We start from the raw sequence: 22436 nt of genomic DNA, 5'->3' as shown, positions 1-22436 counted from the left end.
AATGAACTTCGTATGCTTAGACATGGTATGAACTCCGTATGCCTAAGCCAACCCATGAAACGAGCATGCGGGTGCTTAGCCAGCCAGAAAGGCATAATGTGTAAGTCGGGGACCGACCTGGTCAACCCTACGTGCTGTCGATCCTGCTACGCAACCCTTAGTCTGGTCTGATATTAGATTGGAATGAACTCCGTAAGCCTAAGTCAACCCACGAAACGAGCGTGCGGGTGTTAAGCTGATCGGAGAGGCATAATGGCAAGTCGGGGATCGGCCCGATCCCCCCTCCGTGCTGTCGGTCTCACTACCACAACCCTCGGTCCGACTGGGGCTTAGACATAGAATGAACTCCCTATGCCTAAGCCAACCCACAAAATGGGTGTACGGGCGTTCAGTCGGCCGGTGAGGCAGAATGCGCAAGCTGGGGACCGACCCGATCCCCCTGCATACTGTTGATCCTGCTGTCGCAACCCTCGGTCCGGTCTGATCTTAGACTGGGAATGAACTCTGTATGCTTAGTTGGGGGATGAACTCCGTATGCCTAAGTAAACCAATGAAACGAGCGTGCAAGCGCTCAGCCGACCAGAGAGGCAAGATACGCAAGCCGAGGATCGAACGGGTGGTATGTGGGTTCAAGCACATCTTCATATTTCTGCCATGCCAATGCCATTTTTATGGCTTGTAAATTCATACAATGCTCCCCTAAGCCTTCATGTGAAGTTTCGTGGCAAGATGACCCGTTTTCTATTTTTCATGAATTTTGAAACTCTTTAGGGTTCGGGAGTTTTTAAAATTTTTCTAGAAAGAGTTTTGTCCCCAAATTTGGTAGCCTTCTATTTTTGTTGGCATGTAGAAAAAAATTCACCTAAAAACTCGAAGTGGAGGAGATTTTGTGATCGTTTGAAAAAAGTGTCCGCATTTCAGACACTTTAATGGCTACTGGCAGCAAAGCTATAAAATCTCAAATGCTCTTTAAGGGGGTGTGAGTTCTCGAGGTTTGATGAGGGATAGGGGGCCAATATAAGGGCCAAGTACCAGCACCCATCGCACATCATGTGCGCACACCCCCCGGCCCCCCCAATCGCCAGAACCTCCAATGCCACCGGTTAGGCTCTAGGTGATGCTCCGACGATGCTCCGACGATGGTGCCCCGGGCGAAGAAAATGCAGCACCAGCATATGCCTGAGCCCAGCATGTGCACCGTGGCTCAAAATCTTGGATTGGGAATGAACTCCGTATGCTTAGACATGGAATGAACTCCGTATGCCTAAGCTAACCCACAAAACGAGCGTGCGGGTGCTCAACTGGTCAGAGAGGTAAAATACGCAAAACGAGGATCAGCTCGGTACCCCCTGCATGTTGTCGATCCTGCTACCGCAACCCTCAGTCTGGTTTAATCTTAGACTGGAAAAAAACTCCGTATGCATAAGTCAACCCATGAAATGAGCGTACGGGCGTTGAGCCGGCCGAAGAGGCATAATGTGCAAGCCGGGGATCGGCCCACTCCCCAACTGCGTGCTGTCAATCTTGCTGCCATAACCCTCAGTCTGACTGGGGCTTAGACAAGGAATGAACTCCCTACACCTAAGCCAACCCATGAAACGGGCGTGCGGGTGCACAGCCTATCGGAGAGGCAGAATGCGCAAGTCGGGGATCGACCCGATCCCCCATGCTTCCTACTGATCCTACTGCTGCAACCCTCGATCCGATCTGATCTTAGACTGGGAATGAACTCCGTCTGCTTAGACTGGGGATGAACTCCGTATGCCTAAGTCAACCCACGAAACGAGCGTGCGGGCACTCAGCCAGCCAGAGAGGTCGGTCAGAACGGCATACTGCGTAATCTAGGGAACAGCCCGATCCCCCTCTACGTGCTGTCGATCCCGCTGTCAACCCTGCTGCCATAACCCTCGGTCCAGCTGGGGCTTAGACATGGAATGAACTCCATATGCCTATGCCAACCCATAAAATGAGGGTACGGGCGCTCAGCCTGCCAGAGAGGTAGAATGCGTAAGCCAAGGATCAGCCCGGTCCCCCCTGCGTGATGCCGATCCTGCTGCTGGCCCTACTGTCGCAACCCTCAGTCCGATCTGATCTTAGACTGGGAATGAACTTCGTATGCTTAGACATGGATTGAACTCAGTATGCCTAAGCCAACCCATGAAATGAGCATGCGAACGCTCAGTCGGCTGGAGACGCAGAATACGCAAGCCAGGGATCGGCCCGATCCCCCCTGCGTGTTGTCGATCCTGCAGCCGTAACCCTCAGCTCGGTCTGATCTTAGACCTGGAATAAACTCCGTATGCTTAGACTGGGGATGAACTCCGTATGCCTAAGTCAACCCATGAAATTAGCGTGCGGGCGCTTAGCCGACCAGAGAGGCAGGATGCGCAAGTCGGGGATTGAATGAGTGGTCGGTGGGTTCAAGCACATCTTCATATTTCTGCCATGCCAATGCCATTTTTATGGCATGTAAATTCATACAATGGTCCCCTAAGCCTTCATGTGAAGTTTCGTGCCAAGATGACTAGTTTTCTATTTTTCATGATTTTGAAGCTTTCTGCAGTTCGGGATTTTTTAAAATTTTTTTAGAAAGATTTTTGACCCCAAATTTGGTAGAGGTGATCCTTATATTTTTTTTGGCATGCACAAAAAAATTCAGCTGAAAACTCAAAGTGGAGAAGATTTTTTGACCGTTTGAAAAAAGTGTCCATTTTTCAGACGCTTTAATGGCTACTGGTAGCAAACCTATAAAATCTCAAATGCTTTTTAAGGGGGTGTGACTTCTCGAGGCTTGATGAGGGATAGGGGGCCAATATAAGGGCCAAGTACCAGCACCCATCGCACATCATGTGCGCACACCGACCCCCCCAATCGTCAGAACCCCCAGTGCCTTCGTTTAGGCTCTCCAGCGATGCTCCGGCGATGGTGCCCCAGGCGAAAAAAATGCAGCGCCAGCACATGCCCGAGCCCAGCATGTGCACCGTGGCTTAAAATATTAGACTGGGAATGAACTTCGTAGGCTTAGACATGGAATGAACTCCGTAAGCCTAAGCGAACCCACAAAACGAGCGTGTGGGCACTCAGCCGACCAGAGAGGTAGAATGCGTAAGCCATGGGTTCAAGCACATCTTCATATTTCTGCCATGCCAATGCCATTTTTATGGCTTGTAAATTCCTACAATGGTCCCTTCAACCTTCATCTAAAGTTTGTTGGCAAGACAACCCGTTTTCTATTTTTCACGATTTTCAAAACCTTTTATGATTCGGGATTTTTTAAAATTTTTTTAGAAAGAGCTTTGTCCCCAAATTTGGTAGAGGTGATCCCTGTATTTTTGTTGGCATGCACAAAAAACTTCAACTAAAAACTCAAAGTGGAGAAGATTTTGTGATCATTTTGAAAAAAGTGTCCCCATTTTAGACACTTTAAAGTCTACTGGCAGCAAACCTATAAAATCTCAAATGCTCTTTAAGGGGGTATGAGTTCTCGAGGTTTGATGAGAAATAGGGGGCCAATATAAGGGCCAAGTACCAGCACCCATCGCACATCATGTGCACACACCCCCCGACCTCACCAATCGCCGGAACCACTAATGCCGTCGGTTAGGCTCTCCGGCGATGCTCCGACGATGGTGCCCCAGGCAAAAAAAATGAGGCACCAGCACTTGCCCGAGCCCAGCATGTGCATCGTGGCTCAAAATTTTAGACTGGGAATGAACTCCGTATGCTTAGAAATGGAATGAACTCTATATGCCTAAGCCAACCCACGAAACGAGCGTGTGGGTGCTTAGCCGATCGGAGAGGTAGAATGTGCAAGCCGGGGATCAGTCTGGTCCCCCTCTACGTGTTGCCATCCTGCTGCTGCAACCCTCGATCTGGTCTGATCTTAGACTAGGAATGAACTCTGTACGCATAAGTCAACCCACGAAACGAGCGTACGGGCACTGAGCCGGCCGAAGAGGCATAATGCGCAAGTCAGGGATTAGCCCGGTCCCCTTCAACGTGTTGCCAGTCTTGCTGGCACAGCCCTCGGACTGGCTGGGGCTTAGACATGGAATCAATGCCCTATGCCTAAGCTAACCCATGAAACGGGCATGCAGGTGCTCAACCGGCCGGAGAGGCAGAATATGTAAGTCGGGGATCGACACGATCCCCTCCAGCGTGCTGTCAATCCTGCTACCACAACCCTTGGTCCAGTCTGATATTAGACTAGGAATGAACTCCGTATGCATAAGTCAACCCACGAAACGAGCGTGCGGGTGCTGAGCCGATAGAAGAGGCATAATGCGCAAGTCGGGGATCAACCCGATCCCCCTCTACGTGCTGCAAGTCTCGCTGCCACAACCCTTGGTCCAGCTAGAGCTTAGACATGGAATGAACTCCCTATGCCTAAGCCAACCCATGAAACGGGCGTGCGGATGCTCAGTCAACCAGAGAGGCAGAATGCACAAGCCGGGGATCAGCTCAGTCCCCCTGCATGCTGTCGATCTTACTGTCGCAACCCTCAGTCCCGTCCAATCTTAAACTGGGAATGAACTCCGTATGCTTAGACTAGGGATGAACTTTGAATGCCGAAGTCAACCCACAAAATGAGCGTACGGGTGCTCAGCCGGTCGGAGAGGCCGGTCGGAGAGGCCTAATGCGCAAGCCAAGGATCAACCCGATCCCCCTCTGCGTGCTGCCAATCCCGCTGTCGGTCCTGCTGCCACAACCCTTGGTCTGGCTGGGGCTTAGACATGGAATGAACTCCGTATGCCTAAGCTAACCCACGAAATGAGCGTGCGGGTGCTCAACCGATCGGAGAGGTAGATTGTGGAAGTCGAGGATCGACCCTATCCCCCCCTGCATGCTGCCGATCTTGCTGCGGCAACCCTCGATCTGATCCGATCTTAGACTGGAATGAACTCCGTACGCTTAGACATGGAATGAACTCCGTATGCTTAAGCCAACCCACAAAATGAACGTGCCGGCGCTCAGCTGGTCGGAGAGGTAGAATGCACAAGCCGAGGATCGGCCCAGTCCCCCCTACGTGCTATCGATCCTGCTGTCGTAACCTTCGGTCTGATCCGATCTTGAACTAGGAATGAACTCCGTATGCCCCATGAAACAAGCGTGCGGGTGTTGAGCCGGTCGGAGAGGCATAATCCACAAGTCGGGGATTGGCCCGGTCCCTATCTGCATGCTGTCGATCCCGCTGCCACAACCCTCGGTCCAGCTGGGGCTTAGACATGGAATGAACTCCCTATGCCTAAGCCAACCCATGAAACGGGTGTACGGGTGCTCAACCGATCAGAGAGGCAGAATGCGCAAGTCAGGGATCGGCCCTGTCCCTCCTACGTGCTGTCAATCCTGCTGTCACAACAATTGGTCAGCTCTGATCCTAGACTGGGAATGAACTTTGTATGCTTGACTGAAGATGAACTCCGTATGCCTAAGTCAACCCATAAAATGAGCGTGCAGGCACTCAACCGACCAGAGAGGCAGGATGCGCAAGCCGTGGATCGAATGGGTGATAGGTGGGTTCAAGCACATCTTCATATTTCTGCCATGCCAATGCCACTTTTATGGCTTGTAAATTCATAGAATGGTCCCCTAAGCCTTCATGTGAAGTTTCGTGGCAAGACGACCCGTTTTCTATTTTTCACGATTTTCAAAACATTTTGCGATTAGGGATTTTCTAAAATTTTTTTAGAAAGCATTTTGTCCCCAAATTTGGTAGAGGTGATCCTTGTATTTTTATTGGCATGCGCAAAAAAATTTAGCTAAAAATGTGAAGTGGAGAAGATTTTGTGACCGTTTGAAAAAAGTATCCCCATTTTAGACACTTTAATGGCTACTGGCAGCAAACCTATAAAATCTCAAATGCTCTTTAAGGGGGTGTGAGTTCTCGAGGTTTGATGAGGGATAGGGGGCCAATATAAGGGCCAAGTACCAGCACCCATCGCACATCATGTGTGCACACCCCCCGGCCCCCCCAATCGTCGGAACCCCCAATACCGTCGGTTAGGTTCTCCAGCGATGCTCCGACGATGGTGCCCCGGGCAAAAAAAATGTGGCACCAGCACATGCCCAAGCCCAGCATGTGCACCATGGCTCAAACTCTTAGACTGGGATTGAACTCCGTATGCTCAGACATGGAATGAACTCCGTATGCTTAGACATGGAATGAACTCCGTATGCCTAAGCTAACCCACGAAACGAGCGTGCAGGTGCTCAGCCGGCCGGAGAGGTAGAATACGCAAGCTGGGAATCAGCCCGGTCCTCCCCTATGTGCTGTCTATCCTGCTACTACAACCCTCGATTCAGTCTGATCTTAGACTGGGAATGAACTTTGTATGCACTAGTCAACCCACGAAATTAGCGTACGGGTGCTGACCAGGTCGAAGAGGCATAATACGTAAACCGAGGATTGGCTTGGTCCCCCTCTGCATGCTGTCGGTCTCACTGTCACAACCCTCAGTCCGATTGGGGCTTAGACATGGAATGAACTCCCTATGCCTAAGCCAACCCATCAAACGGGCGTACGGGCGCTCAGACTGGGAATGAACTCCGTATGCTTAGACTGGGGATAAGCTCCGTATGCCTAAGTTAACCGACGAAATGAGCATGTGGGCGCTCAACCGGCCGAAAAAGCCAGTCGGTGAGGCATAATGCACAAGTCAAGGATCAGCCCGGTCCCCCTCTGCGTGCTGCCGATCCCGCTACCGGTCCTACTGCCACAACCCTTGGTCCGGCTGGGGCTTAGACTTGGAATGAACTCCCTATGCCTAAGCCAACCCACGAAATGGGCGTATGGGTGCTCAGTCAGTCGGAGAGGTAGAATGAGCAAGCCGAGGATCGGCTCGATCCCCCCTGCGTGCTGCCGATCCTACTGTCGCAACCATTAGTCTGTTCCGATCTTAGACTGGGAATGAACTCCGTATGCTTAGACTGGGGATGGACTCTGTATGCTTAAGTCAACCCATGAAACGAGCGTGTGGGCACTCAGCCGGCCAGAGAGGCCGATCGGAGAGGCACAATGCGCAAGTCGGGGATCGACCCAGTCCCCCCCTTCGTGCTGCCGATCCTGCTACCGCAACCCTCGGTCCGGTCTGATCTTAGACTAGGAATGAACTCCGTATGCTTAGACATGGAATAAACTCCGTATGCCTAAGCCAACCCATGAAACGAGCGTGCGGGTGCTCAGCTGGTCGGAGAGGCAGAATGTGCAAGCTGGGGATCGTCCTGGACCCCTCTTGCATGCTGTTGATTTTGCTGCCTCAACCCTTGGTCCGGTATGATCTTAGATTGGGAATGAACTTCATATGCCTAAGTCAACCCATAAAACGAGTGTCCGGGCACTGAGCCGGTCGAAGAGGCATAATGCGCAAGCCAGGGACCGACCCGGTCCCCCTCTACGTGCTGTTAGTCCCACTGCCACAACCCTCGGTTCGGCTGGGGTTTAGACATGGAATGAACTCCCTATGCCTAAGCCAACCCACGAAATGGGCATGCGGGTGCTCAACTGGCCGGAGAGGCAAAATGCGTAAGTCGGGGATCGACCCAGTCCCCCATGCGTGCTGTCGATCTTGCTTCGTAACCCTCGATCTGGTCCAATCTTAGACTGAGAATGAACTCCACATGCTTAGACTGGGGATGAACTCCGTATGCCTAAGTCAACCCACGAAACGAGAGTGCGGACGCTCAGTCAACCAGAGAGGCAGGATGCGCAAGTCGGGGATCGAACGGGTGGTAGGTGGGTTCAGGCACATCTTCATATTTCTGCCATGCAAATGCCATTTTTATGGCTTGTAAATTCATAAATGGTCCCCTAAGCCTTCATGTGAAGTTTCATGGCAAGACGACCCGTTTTCTATTTTTCATGACTTTTGAAACATTTTGCGGTTCGAGATTTTTTAAAATTTTTTTAGAAAGAGTTTTGTCCCCAAATTTGGTAGAGGTTATCCTTGTATTTTTGTTGGCATGCACAAAAAAATTCAGCTAAAAACTCGAAGTGGAGAAGATTTTTGTGACCGTTTGAAAAAAGTGTCCCCATTTCAGACACTTTAATGGCTACTGGCAGCAACCTATAAAATCTCAAATGCTCTTTAAGGGGGTGTGAGTTCTCAAGGTTTGATGAGGGATAGGGGGCCAATATAAGGGCCAAGTACCAGCACCCATCACACATCATGTGCGCATACCCCCCGACCCCCCCAATCACCGGAACCCCTAATGCTGCCGGTTACACTCTCCGACGATGCTCCGGTGATGGTGCCCCGAGGGAAAAATACGGCACCAGCACATGCCCAAGCCCATTATGTGCACTGTGGCTCAAAATCTTAGACTGGGAATGAACTACGTATGCCTAAGGCAACCCATGAAACGAGTGTGCGAGCGCTCAGTAGGCCAGAGAGGCAGAATCCGCAAGCCGAGGATCGACCCGGTCCCCCCTACGTGCCATCGATCTTGGTGTCGCAACCCTCGGTCTGGTTTGATCTTAGACTGGGAATGAACTCCATATGCATAAGTCAACCAACAAAACGAGCGTGCGGGCGCTGAGCCGACTGAAAAGCCATAATACGTAAGCCGGGGATCGACCCGGTCCCCCTCTGCATGCTACCGATCCCGCTGCCACAACCCTCAGTTTGGCTGGGGCTTAGACATGGAATGAACTCTGTATGCCTAAGCCAACCCATGAAATAAGCGTGCAGGCACTCAGTCGACAGGGGAGGCATAATGCGTAAACCGGGGATCGACCTGGTCCCCTGCGTGATGTCGATCCTGCTGCCGCAACCCTCGGTCCGATTCGATCTTAGACTGGGAATGAACTCTGTATGCTTAGATTGGGGATGAACTCCGTATGCCTAAGTCTACCCATGAAACGAGCATGCGGGCGCTCAGCCGGTCGGAGATGCCGGTCGGAGAGGCATAATGCGGAAGCCGAGGATCAGCCCGATCCCCCTCTGCATGCTACCGATCCCGCTTGCGGTCCTACTGCCACAACCCTCGGTCTGGTTGAGGCTTAGACATGGAATGAACTCCATATGTCTAAGCCAACCCACGAAACAAGCGTGTGGGCACTCAATCGGCTAGAGAGGTAGAATACATAAGTTGGGGATCAGCCCGGTCCCCCCCTGCGTGCTGCCAATCCTACTACTGGTACTGCTGTCACAACCCTCAGTCCGATCCAATCTTAGACTGGGAATGAACTCCGTATGCCTAAGCGAACCCATGAAAGAAGCGTGTGGGCACTGAGCCAACTTGAGAGGTGTAATGCGTAAGCCGGGGATAGACATGGAATGAACTCCCTATGCCTAAGCCAACCCATGAAACGGGTGTGTGGGAACCCAACCGACCGGAGAGGCAGAATGCGCAAGCCGGAGATCGACTCGATCCCCCATGCGTGCTGCCGATCCTGCTACTGTGACCCTCAGTCCGGTTTGATCTTAGACTGGGAATGAACTCCGTATGCTTAGACTAGGGATAAACTCCGTATGCCTAAGTTAACCCACGAAACTAGCGTACGGGCGCTCAACCGGTCAGAGAGGCATAATGTGCCACCCGGGGATTGACCCAATCCCCTTCTGCATGTTGTCGATCCCGCTGCCGGTCCTACTGCCACAACCTTCGGTTCGACTGGGGCTTAGACATGGAATGAACTCCGTATGCCTAAGCCAACCCATGAAACGAGCATGCGGGTGCTCAGTCAGCCGGAGAGGTAGAATGCACAAGCTAGGGATTGGCTCGGTCCATCCCTGTGTGCTGTCGATCTTACTGCTAGTACTGCTGCCGCAACCCTCGGTTTGGTCTGATCTTAGATTGGGAAAGAACTCCGTATGCTTAGACATGGAATGAACTCTGTATGCCTAAGCCAACCCACGAAACGAGCGTGCGGGCACTCAGCCGGCCGGATAGGCAGAATGCGTAAGCCGGGGATTGACCCAGTCACCCCTGCGTGTTGTCAATCCTGCTACCGCAACCCTTGGTCTGGTCCGATCTTAGACTGGGAATGAACTCCGTATGGCTAAGTCAACCCACGAAACGAGTGTACGGGCGTTGAGCCTGCCAGAGAGGCATAATGCGCAAGCTGGGGATCGGCCCAGTCCCCCTCTACCTGCTACCAGTCCCGCTGCCACAACCCTCGGTCCGTCTGGGGCTTAGACATGGAATGAACTCCCTATGCCTAAGCCAACCCACGAAATGGGCGTGCGGGCGCTCAGCTGATCGGAGAGGTAGAATGCGTAAGTCGGGGATCGGCCCAGTCCCCCCTGCGCATTGTCGATCCTGCTGTCGTAACCCTCGGTCTGATCGGATCTTAGATTGGGAATGCACTCCGTATGCTTAGACTGAGAATGTACTCTGTATGCCTAAGTCAACCCACGAAACAAGTGTGCGGGCGTTGAGCTAGCCAGAGAGGCATAATGTGCAAGCCAAAGATGGACCCGATCCTCCTCTACCTGCGGGTGGTCCCGCTGCCATAACCCTCGGTCTGGCTGGGGCTTAGACATGGAATGAACTCCCTATGCCTAAGCCAACCCACGAAATGAGCTTTTGGGCGCTCAGCCGAACGAAGAGGTAGAATGCTCAAGCTGGGGATCGGCCTGATCCCCCCTGCGTGGTGTCGATCCTGCTGTAGCAACCCTCATTCGATCTGATCTTAGACTGGGAATAAACTTCGTATGCATAAGTCAACCCAAGAAACGAGTGTGCGGGTGTTGAGTCGATCGAAGAGGCATAATGCGCAAGCTGGGGATCGGCTCGGTCCCCCTTTACGGGCTGCCGGTCCCATTGCCACAACACTCGGTCCGGCTGGGGCTTAGACATGGAATAAACTCCCTATGCCTAAGCCAACCCATGAAACGGGCGAACGGCCGCTCAGCCGACCGGAGAGGCAAAATGCGCAAGTTGGGGATCGACCCGGTCCCCCCTGCGTGCTGTCGATCCTGCTGCCACAACCCTCGGTTCGATCCGATCCGATCCTAGACTGGGAATGAACTCCGTATGCTTAGATTGGGGATGAACTCCGTATGCCTAGGTCAACCCACAAAATGAGCATGTGGGCACTCAGTCCCCTGCTGCGTGCTGTCGGTCCCGCTGCCATAACCCTTAGTCCTGCTGGGGCTTAGACATGCAATGAACTCCCTATGCCTAAGCCAACCCATGAAACGAACATGCAGGCGCCCAGCTCATCGAAGAGGTAGAATGCGTAAGCCGAGGATTGGCCCGATCCCCCCTGCGTGCTGTAGATCCTGCTGCTTGTCCTGCTGTCGCAACTCTCAATCTAGACCGATCTTAGACTGGGAATGAATTCTATATGCTTAGACATGGATTGAACTCCGTATGCCTAAGCCAACCCAAGAAACGAGCATGCGGGCTCTCAGCCGGCTAAAGAGGTAGAATGCACAAGCTGGGGATCGACTCGGTCCCCCCTTGCGTGCTGTCGATCCTGCTGCCGCATCCCTGGGTTCGGTCTGTTCTTAGGCTCAGAATGAACTCCGTATGTGTAAGTCAACCCACAAAACGAGCGTGCGAGCACTGAGCTGACCGAAAAGGCATAATACGCAAGCCAGGGATCGGCTCGGTCCCCCTCTGTGTGCTGTCGGTCCCGCTACCATAACCCTCGATCCGACTAGGGCTTAGACATGGAATGAACTCCCTATGCCTAAGCCAACCCATAAAACGGGCATCCGGAGAGGTAGAATGCATAAGCCGGGGATCGACCCGATCCCCCCTGCGTGCTATCGATCCTGCTACCGCAACCTTCGATCCAATCCGATCTTAGACTGGGAATGAACTCCGTATGCCTAAGTCAACGCATAAAACGAGTGTGCTGGCATTGAGACTACCAGAGAGGCATAATGCTTAAGCCGAGGATCAGCCTGATCCCCCTCTACCTGCTGCCGGTCCTGCTGCCATAACCCTCGGTCTGGCTGGGGCTTAGACATGGAATGAACTCCCTATGCCTAAGCCAACCCACGAAACGGGCGTGCAGGCGCTCAGTTAATTGGAGAGGCAAAATCTGCAAGTCGGGGATCGACCCGGTCCCCCTTGCATGCTGTCGATCTAGCTACCACAACCCTCGATCCGTTCCGATCTTAGACTGGGAATGAACTCCATATGCTTAGATGGGGGATGAATTCCGTATGCCTCAGTCAACCCATGAAACGAGCATGCGTGTGCTCAGTCGACCGGAGAGGCATAATGCGCAAGTCGAGGATCAACCCGGTCCCCCTCTGTGTGCTGCCGATCTCGCTGTCGGTCCTACTGCCACAACCCTTCATCGACTGGGGCTTGGACATGGAATGAACTCCGTATGCCTAAGCCAACCCACGAAACGAGCGTGTGGGTGCTCAGCCGGTCGGAAAGGCAGAATGCGCAAGCCGGGGATCATCTCAGTCCCCCTCTGTATGATGCTGATCCTGCTGCTGGTCCTGCTGCCACAACCCTCGGTCCGATCCGATCTTAGACTGGGAATGAACTCCGTATGCTTAGACATGGAATGAAATTCGTATGCCTAAGCTAACCCACGAAATGAGCGTGCGTGCGGATGCTCAACCGGACGAAAAGGTAGAATGCGTAAGACGGAGATCGGCCCGATTCCCCCTACGTGCTGTCGATCCTGCTGCTGTAACCCTCAGTGCGGTTTGATCTTAGACTGGGAATGAACTCCGTATGCCTAAGTCAACCCATGAAAGGAGCGTGCGGGCGTTGAGCCGACCGAAAAGGCATAATGTGCAAGCTGGGGATCGGCCCAATCCCGCTACCACAACCCTCGGTCTGGTTAGGGCTTAGACACAGAATGAACTCCCTATGCCTAAGCTAACCCACGAAATGGGTGTGCGGGGGCTCAGTCGGCCAGAGAGGCAAAATGTGCAAGCTGAGGATCGGCTCGGTCCCCCCTACATGCTATCGATCCTGCTATCACAACCCTCGATTCGGTGTGATCTTAGATTGGGAATGAACTCCGTATGCTTAAACTGGGGATAAACACCGTATGCCTAAGTCAACCCACGAAACGAGCATGCGGGCACTCAGCCAAACAGAGAGGCAGGATGCATAAGCCGAGGATCGAACGGATGGTAAGTGCATTCAAGCACATCTTCATATTTCTGCTATGCCAATGCCATTTTTATGTCTTGTAAATTCATACAATGCTCCCCTAAGCCTTCATGTGAAGTTTCGTGGCAGGACGACCCGTTTTCTATTTTTCATGATTTTTGAAACTTTTTGTGGTTCGGGATTTTTTAAAAATTTTTTAGAAAGAGTTTTGTCCCCAAATTTGGTAGAGCTGATCCTTGTATTTTTGTTGGCATGCACAAAAAATTTCAGCTAAAAACTTGAAGTGGAGAAGATTTTGTGACCGTTTGAAAAATGTGTCCCCATTTGAAACACTTTAATGGCTACTGGCCATAAACCTATAAAATCTCAAATGCTCTTTATGGGGGTGTGAGTTTTCGAGGTTTGATGAGGGATAGGGGGCCAATATCAGGGCCAAGTACCAGCACCAATCGCACATCATGTGCACACACCCCCCGCCCCCCAATCGCCGGAACCCCTACTGCTGTCGGTTAGGCTCTCTGACGATGCTCCGACGATGGTGCCCCGGGCGAAAAAAATGTGGCACCAGCACATGCCCGAGCCCAGCATATGCACCGTGGCTCAAAATCTTAGACTGGGAATGAACTCCATATGCTTAGACATGGAATGAACTCCATATGCCTATGCCAACCAGCGAAATGAGCATGCGCAAGCCGGGGATCGACTCGGTCGGAGAGGCAGAATGCACAAGACGAGGATCGACTCGGTCCCCAACTACGTGCTGTCGATCCTGCTGTCGCAACCCTCGATCCGGTCTGATCTTAGACCGAGAATGAACTCCGTATGCATAAGTCAACTCATAAAACGAGCATACAGGCGTTGAGCCGGCCGAAGAGGCATAATGAGCAAGCCAGGGATCGACCCGGTCCCCCTCTATGTGCTGTCGGTCTCGCTACCACAACCCTCGGTCCGGCTGGGGCCTCAGACATGGAATGAACTCCCTATGCCTAAGCCAACCCATGAAATGGCCGTACAGGTGCTCATCCGGTCGGAGAGGTAGAATGCGTAAGCCAGGGATCGGCCCTGTCCCCCCTGCGTGCTGCCGATCCCGCTGTAACAACCATCGATCCAGCTGGGGCTTAGACATGGAATGAACTCCCTATGCCGAAGCTAACCCATGAAACGGGCATGCTGGTGCTCAGCCGGTTGGAGAGACAGAATGCACAAGTCGAGATCGGCCTGGTCCCCCCTGTGTGCTGTCGATCCTGCTACCGCAACCCTCGGTTCGGTCCGATCTTAGACTGGGAATGAACTACGTATGCTTAGATTGGGGATGAACTTCGTATGCCTACGTCAACCCATGAACTGAGCATGCGAGCACTCAGCCAGCCGGAGTGGTCGGTCGAAGAGGCATAATGCACAAGCCGGGGATCAGCCCGGTCTCTCTCTACGTGTTGTCGATCCCGTTGTTGGTCCTGCTGCCACAACCCTCGATCCGGCTGGGGCTTAGACATGGAATGAACTCCGTATGCCTAAGCCAACCCACGAAACAAGTGTGCGGGCGCTCAACCAGTCGGAGAGACAGAATGCGCAAGCCAGGGATTGGCCCGATCCCCCCTGCGTGCTACCGATCTTGCTGTTGGTCCTGCTACCGTAACCCTCGGTCCGGTCCAATCTTAGCCTACGAATGAACTCCGTATGCTTAGACATGGAATGAACTCCGTATGCCTAAGCCAACCCATGAAACAAGTGTGCGGGTGCTCAGCTGCCGGAGAGGCAGAATGTGCAAGCCAGGGATTGGCTCGGTCCCCCCTTGCGTGCTGTCGATCCTGCTACCACAACCCTTGGTTCGGTCTGATCTTAGACTAAGAATGAACTCTGTATGCCTAAGTCAACCCATGAAACGAGCGTGCGGGTGCTGAGTCAATCAGAGAGGCATAATGCGCAAGCCAGGGACCAGCCCAGTCCACCTCTGCATGCTACCGGTCCCGCTGCCATAACCCTCAGTCCGACTGAGGCTTAGACATGGAAAGAACTCCCTATGCCTAAGCCAACCCACGAAATGGGCGTGCGGACGCTCAGCCGACCGGAGAGGCAGAATGCGCCAGTCGGGGATTGGCCCGGTCCCCCCTGTGTGCTGTCGATCCTGTTGCCGCAACCCTTGGTCTGGTCCAATCTTAGATTTGGAATGAACTCCGTATGCCTAAGTTAACCCACGAAACGAGCGTGCGGACGCTCACCGACCAGAGAGGCAGGATGCGCAAGTCGAGGATCGAACGGGTGGTAGGTGGGTTCAAGCACATCTTCATATTTCTGCCATGCCAATGCCATTTTTATGGCTTGTAAATTCATACAATGGTCCCCTAAGCCTTCATGTGAAGTTTCATGGCAAGACCAGCCATTTTCTATTTTTCACGATTTTTTAAACATTTTACGGTTCGGGATTTTTTAAAATTTTTTTAGAAAGATTTTTGTCCCTAAATTTGGTAGAGGTGATCCTTTTATTTTTATTAGCATGCACAAAAAAATTTAGCTAAAAACTTGAAGTGGAGAAGATTTTGTGACCGTTTGAAAAAAGTGTCCCCATTTCAGACACTTTAATGGCTACTAGCAGCAAACCTATAAAATCTCAAATGCTCTTTAAGGGGGTGTGAGTTCTTGAGGTTTGATGAGGGATAGGGGGCCAATATAAGGGCCAAGTGTCACCCCTTGGGTGAGTGTGCCAGGCACATTGGATGCACCAGTAGGCGGGCCAGAGGTTGAGGACCGCAGACCAGACATGCTGGCGGGTATTTACACGCAAAGCCTAGCAAACGAGTTCAGAAGGCCCGCCCAACTTGCAGGCCAGCCTGTGAGACCAAGGCACGGTATACAAGCTGCCCGCACCACATCCAAAAGGGCCCAAGGTGCTGGACATGCAAGGGAAGCTTCTGGAAGCAGGCAGGATCAGCAACAGCATCCTGGCAGATTTGGTTGACCCTAAAAATCAGGAGTTAGCATCCTGATTGATTGTAATCTGTATAATCCCATGATTTTAGCCTTTATTCTAGGGATATTGCCATTAAGTGTAAGCTGGAGCCTCAACTATAAATAGAGGGCTGCTCCTCCCTCATTTGTACACCATCAAACACTTCTGTTTCAGTGAATACAAGAGCATTTCCAAAATTTTGCCTTCTTATCCTGTTTCTCTTTAACTTGCGTAATCAGCCTTTCCTATTTTTCTAGTGCCCGTACACTTGTGCTTTAGGCTGACTTAGGCTTAAAGGAGGAGATTCCAAGCCTAAGGCTGCACGATTTTTGAGTTTAAGGTCGGAGCCCATGACAGTTGGTATCAGAGCAAGTTCGATTCTGCGTGTTTGTGTTGTGCAGGTTAGAAGAGATGGCATCCCAAAGTGACGCTGCTAACCAACAACCAGAGGCCCAGGAGCATGGGCATGGAAGAGGGAGGAAAGCCAGTTCTAGAGATATCTGGTCTACCATGGATGGTAGGCTGGCCAAGGTGGAGGTGACCATGGGCAACATGGGGGAGAAGCTTTAGGGGGTAGAGACTCACATTGCATCGCTAGACTCCATGGGGGAGGAGATCCAAAGTGAGCTGCAAGCTGCTCTCAACAAAGGCTTGGACATGTTTACCTAAAAGAATCAGACCTTGGAGGCTGAAGTGCTGACCTTGCATGATGGCATGGAGGCCATGTGCCAGCGGATGGAGGAGCTTACCAGTGAGCTCGTTGCTTGCAAGACTGCCATTGGGAATGGCATGTTTGCTGGAGTGTCCAAGTCCATATTGGATATCCCCAAGCCTAAGGAGTTCAAGGGGACTAGGGTGACCAAGGAAGTAGATAACTACCTTTGGGGTATGGAGCAGTATTTCCAGGCCATGGGCATGCAAGACGAGGCGATAAAAGGTAAGCATCGCTGCTATGTATCTCACTGATGTAGCCTTATTGTGGTAAAGGCACAGGTGTGATGATGTCAGGCATGGGAACGCCAAGATTGGAAGCTGGGCAGAGTTTTAAAAAGAGTTCAGAGAACAATTTTACTCGGAGTATGCCGATGATGAGACGTGGGCAAAGTTCCATAGGTTGAGCCAGCAAGGGGACATAAGGGAGTATGTCCAAAAATTCTCTGAACTGATGCTATAGATCTTGGATCTAGGTGAGAAGGATGCTTTATTTGCTTTCATGGATGGGCTGAAGCCATGGGTGAAGCACGAGCTACAAATGAGAGGAGTTCATGGCTTGCCTAAAGCCATGACTACTACCGAGGCCTTGATAGAGTTCAAGCCTCTGAACAAGTTCGAGTCTACCAAGCCCAAGGGTAAAGGCAGGGATGATAGGGACCGAAAGAAGCAGTCCAAAGGGAAGGACCATGACTGAGAATCCAAGGATGGAGACCGAGACCGTTTAACCAAGGATGGCGAGAGGAAGCCACCAGCAAGCAAGTGGAAAGCAAAGGGGGACTGAGAGCCACTAGCATGCTACCTATGTGGAGGGAGCCACATAGCATGTAATTACCCGCAGAAGGGCAAGCTGGCTGCTGTAGACAAAGAGTCTGACAAGGAGCCAGAGTCAGGGGCAGTAAAGCTTGGGTCATTGGTGCTCAATGCTGTCTAGAGTAAAGGGAACCACAAGCCAAAGGCTTGATGTTTATGGATCTGATGGTTGCGGGTCAGAAGGTGAGCAAACTGGTGGACACAGGTGCCTCACGTCTTTCTATTTCAGGTGATAGAGCCCGAAAGCTCGGACTAAAGGTGCAAAAAGGGATTGGTACCATCAAAACAGTGAACTCTAAGGAAGTTCCAGCCATTGGAGTAGCGAGGGGAGTGGAGTTGCAGCTTGGAGACTGGAAAGGCAAGGAGACCATTGAGGTAATACCCCTTGACAACTATGAGTTTGTGATTGGGTTGGATTTCCTTGTTCGGATTAACACCCTCCTTGTGCCTTTTGCCGATTGTGTTTCCATCTTGGATACATGGTGCCAATGCCTAGTGCCATTGAAAAGAGGGTCTGGAGTTGGGTTGCGGGTGGTGTCAGCCATCCAATTTGCCTAGGCAGTAAGCAGACAGGAAGACACCTTCTTAGCAGCCCTAAAATATGATGAGCCAAGGGAAAAGGAGATCGAGTCACCCTTGGAGGTGCTAAAGGTGCTGAAGACCTTTAGTGATGTGATGCCCACAAAGCTACCTATCAAGCTACCAACTAAGAGGAAGGTGGACTACAAGATCGAGCTGGTGTCCGAGGCCAAGCCACCAGCTAGAGCCCCTTACAGAATGTCTCCACCAGAGTTGGAAGAGTTGAAGAAGTAGCTTAAAGAGTTAGTTGATGCTGGCTTCATCAGGCCATCGAAGGCACCCTATGGTGCACTGGTTCTATTTCAGTGCAAGCATGATGGGTCATTGTGACTGTGCACAGACTACCAGGCTTTGAACAAGCTAACCATCAAGAACAAGTACCTCACATCTTAGAATGGGCAAGCCGGGGATCGACCCAGTCCCCCCTGCGTGCTGTCGATCCTGCTGCCGTAACCTTCAGTTCGGTCCAATCTTAGACTGGGAATGAACTCCGTATGCTTAGACTGAGGATGAACCCCGTATGCCTAAGTCAACCCACGAAACAAGTGCACGGGTGCTCAACCGGTCGGAGAGGCATAATGCGTAAGCCGGGGATCAGCCTGATCCCCCTCTGCATGCTATCGATGCCGCTGTCGGTCCTACTAGCACAACCCATGGTCCGGTTGGAGCTTAGACATGGAATGAACTCCGTATGCCTAAGCAAACCCATGAAACGAGCATACGGGCGCTCAGCCAATCGGAGAGGCAAAATTTACAAGTCGAGGATCGGCTCGGTCCCCCCCTGTGTGCTGTCAATCCTGCTACTGGTCCTGCTACTGCAACCCTCGATCCAGTTCGATCTTAGACTGGGAATGAACTCTGTATGCTAGACATGGAATGAACTCCATATGCCTAAACCGGGGATCAGGCCAGTCCCTCTCTGCGTGCTGTCGATCCCGCTACCGGTCCTGCTGCCACAACCCTTGGTCCGACTGGGGCTTAGACATGGAATGAACTCCGTATGCCTAAGCCAACCCATGAAACAATGGTGCGGGTGCTCAGTCGACCAGAAAGGCAGAATGCATAAGCCAGGGATTAGCCTGGTCCCCTCCTACATGCTGTCTATCCTGCTACTGCAACCCTCAGTCCGATCTGATCTTAGACTGAGAATGAGCTCCGTATGCCTAAGTCAACCCACGAAATAAGCGTACGGGCGCTAAGCCAGCCAGAGAGGCGTAATGCGCAAGCCGAGGATTGGCCCGATCCCCCTCTGCTTGTTGTCGGTCCCACAGCCACAACCCTCGATCTGACTGGGGCTCAGACATGGAATGAACTCCCTATGCCTAAGCCAACCCACGAAACAAGCGTGCAGATGCTCAGCCGACTGGAGAGGTAGAATGCGCAAGTTAGGGATCGACCCAGTCCCCCCTACGTGCTATCGATCCTACTACCGTAACCCTCGATCCGGTCTGATCTTAGACTGGGAATGAACTCTGTATGCTTAGACTGGGGATGAACGCCGTATGCCTAAGTCAACCCATGAAACGAACGTACGGGTGCTCAGTCGACCGGAGAGGCATAATGCGTAAGTCGGGGATCAGCCAGATCCCCTTCTGCATGCTGTCGATCCCACTGCCGGTCCTGCTGCCACAACCCTCAGTCCGATTGGGGCTTAGACATGGAATGAACTTCGTATGCCTAAGCCAACCCATTAAACGAGCGTGCGGGCGCTCAGCCAGCCAAAGAGGCAGAATGCACAAGTCGGGGATCAGCCCAGTCCCCCCCTGCGTGCTGACAATCCTGCTGGTGGTCTTGTTGTCGGAACCCTCTGTCTGATCTGATCTTAGACTAGGAATGAACTCTGTATGCTTAGACATGAAATGAACTCCGTATGCCTAAGCCAACCCACGAAACAAGCATGCGGGCGCTCAGCCGATCGGAGAGGTAGAATGCGCAAGCTGGGGATCGACCCGGTCCCCCTCTGCGTGCTACCGATCTTGCTACAACAACCCTCGGTCCGGCTAGGGCTTAGACATGGAATGAACTCCCTATGCCTAAGCCAACCCATGAAATGGACGTGCAGGCACTCAGCCTACCGGAGATGTAGAATGCGCAAGCCGGGGATCGGTCCGGTCCCCCCTACGTGCTTTCGATCCTGCTGTCGCAACCCTCGATCCGGTTTGATCTTAGACTGGGAATGAACTCCGTATGCTTAGACTGGGGATGAACTCCGTATGCCTAAGTCAACCCACGAAACGAGCGTACGGGTGCTCAATCGGTAGGAGAGGCATAATGCGTAAGTCGAGGATCAGCCTGATCCCCCTCTGCGTGCTGTCGATGTCGCTGCCGGTCCTACTACCACAACCCATGGTCCGGTTGGGGCTTAGACATGGAATGAACTCCGTATGCCTAAGCAAACCCACGAAACGAGCATACGGGTGCTCAGCCAACCGGAGAGGCAAAATCTACAAGCCGAGGATCGGCTCGGTCCCCCCCTGTGTGCTGTTAATCCTGCTACTGGTCCTGCTACTGCAACCCTCGATCCGGTCCGATCTTAGACTGGGAATGAACTCCGTATGCATAGACATGGAATGAACTCCATATGTCTAACTCGGGGATCAACCTGGTCCCTCTCTGCGTGCTGTCGATCCTGCTGTCGGTCCTACTACCACAACCCTCAGTCTGACTGGGGCTTAGACATGGAATGAACTCCGTATGCCTAAGCCAACCCATGCAACGATGGTGCGGGTGCTCAGTCGACCGGAGAGGCAGAATGCGTAAGCCAGGGATTAGCCCGGTCCCCTCCTACATGCTGTCTATCCTGCTACTGCAACCCTCAGTCCGATCTGATTGTAGACTGAGAATGAGCTTCGTATGCCTAAGTCAACCCACGAAATGAGCGTACGGGCGCTAAGCCCGCCAGAGAGGCGTAATGCGCAAGTCAAGGATCGACCTGATCCCCCTCTACTTGCTGCCGGTCTCGCAGCCACAACCCTCGGTCCGACTGGGGCTTAGACATGGAATGAACTCCCTATGCCTAAGCCAACCCACGAAACAAGCGTGCGGGTGCTCAACCGATCGGAGAGGCAGAATGCACAAGCTGGGGATCGACCCGGTCCCCCTGCATGCTATCGATCCTGCTGCCATAACCCTCGGTCCGGTCTGATCTTAGACTGGGAATGAACTCCGTATGCTTAGACTGGGGATGAACTCCGTATGCCTAAGTCAACCCACGAAACAAACGTGCGGGCACTCAGTCGGCCAGAGAGACATAATGCACAAGCCGAGGATCAGCCAGATCCCCTTCTGCATGCTGTCAATCCCTCTGCCTGTCCTGCTGCCACAAACCTCGGTCCGATTGGGGCTTAGACATGGAATGAACTTCGTATGCCTAAGCCAACCCATGAAACGAGCGTGTGGGCGCTCAACCGGCCAAAGAGGTAGAATGCACAAGTCAGGGATCAGCCCAATCCCCCCCTGCGTGCTGCCAATCCTGCTACTGGTCCTGTTGTCGGAACCCTCTGTCCGGTCTGATCTTAGACTAGGAATGAACTCCGTATGCTTAGACATGGAATGAACCCCGTATGCCTAAGCCAACCCTCAAAACAAGCATGCAGGCGCTCAACCGACCGGAGATGCAGAATGAGCAAGCCGGGGATTGGCCCGGTCCCCCTCTGCGTGCTGCCGATCTTGCTACAACAACCCTCGGTCCAGCTGGGGTTTAGACATGGAATGAACTCCCTATGCCTAAGTTAACCCATGAAACGGTTGTGTGGGCACTCAGCCTGCCAGAAAGGTAGAATGCGTAAGCCGAGGATCGGTCCGGTCCCCCCTACGTGCTTCCGATCTTGCTACCGCAACCCTCGATCTGATTCAATCTTAGACTGGGAATGAACTCCGTATGCTTAGACTGGGGATGAACTCCGTATGCCTAAGTCAACCCACAAAACGAGCGTATGGGTGCTCAACCGGTCGAAGAGGCATAATGCGTAAGCCGAGGATCAGCCTGATCCCTCTCTGCGTGCTATCGATGCCGCTGTCGGTCCTACTACCACAACCCATGGTCTGGTTGGGGCTTAAACATGGAATGAACTCCGTATGCCTAAGCAAACCCACAAAACGAGCATACGGGTGCTCAGCCAACCGGAGTGCCAAAATCTACAAGCTGAGGATCGACTCGGTCCCCCCCTGTGTGCTGTTAATCCTGCTACTGGTCCTGCTACTGCAACCCTCGATCCGATCCGATCTTAGACTGGGAATGAACTCTGTATGCGTAGACATGGAATGAACTCCATATGCCTAAGCCGAAGATCAGCCCGATCCCTCTCTGCGTGCTGTCGATCCCGCTGTCGGTCCTGCTGCCACAACCCTC

This window comes from Durio zibethinus, chromosome 3 (genome assembly GCF_047325235.1).
Source record: "Durio zibethinus cultivar Kanyao isolate XHJ-2024 chromosome 3, ASM4732523v1, whole genome shotgun sequence".
Lineage (NCBI taxonomy): Eukaryota > Viridiplantae > Streptophyta > Magnoliopsida > Malvales > Malvaceae > Durio > Durio zibethinus.
Note: the sequence above shows the minus strand (reverse complement) of the source record.